The sequence below is a fragment of the Penaeus monodon genome, chromosome 27 (assembly GCF_015228065.2).
Source record: "Penaeus monodon isolate SGIC_2016 chromosome 27, NSTDA_Pmon_1, whole genome shotgun sequence".
In the NCBI taxonomy this organism is placed as follows: domain Eukaryota; kingdom Metazoa; phylum Arthropoda; class Malacostraca; order Decapoda; family Penaeidae; genus Penaeus; species Penaeus monodon.
The window spans coordinates 5,653,991-5,654,356 of record NC_051412.1 but is presented as its reverse complement, the minus strand read 5'-3'; the positions used below and the strand labels follow the sequence as shown (position 1 = coordinate 5,654,356).

Sequence of the window (366 nt, the reverse complement as noted above, 5' to 3'; positions counted from 1 at the left end):
CTTGCTACCTTTAAAGTGCTAGGTGTCTCACATCACCCTGGATATAAAGTAAGAAATTATAGTTTGGGGAATTTATATACATATATACAAACCTATACCTCCCGAAACGAAACACTAAGCTCATCATGAACATGGAGGCTTTCTTATTAACGGATATTTAACCGAGAGAGAGACTCTTTGACGTCCTCTCCGTGTCTGGAAGGAAGAACAGAAATTCGAGCCACCGAGAAACATTGCTAGACTTCTTGGAGAGTCCGGAGAAGCTCGACCAAGTTGTGCTCATTTTGCCCTTTACGGTATGTTACAAGGCTGTCCGTTCACTAGCTTCATCTGTTCAGTGTGTAGAGACTTAGCTGTAGCGTATAT

At 42.1% G+C, this 366-nt stretch overlaps 1 protein-coding gene across 2 annotated transcripts in view; it reads left to right on the top strand.

Annotated features, from left to right (window-relative positions):
* The window catches only part of LOC119590550 (zwei Ig domain protein zig-8-like), a gene marked incomplete in the record, with an annotated part of 99,462 nt that overhangs the window by 619 nt on the left and 98,477 nt on the right, over positions 1-366 (top strand). For both annotated transcript variants that reach the window (XM_037939208.1, XM_037939207.1), the window contains 1 exon segment: positions 1-296.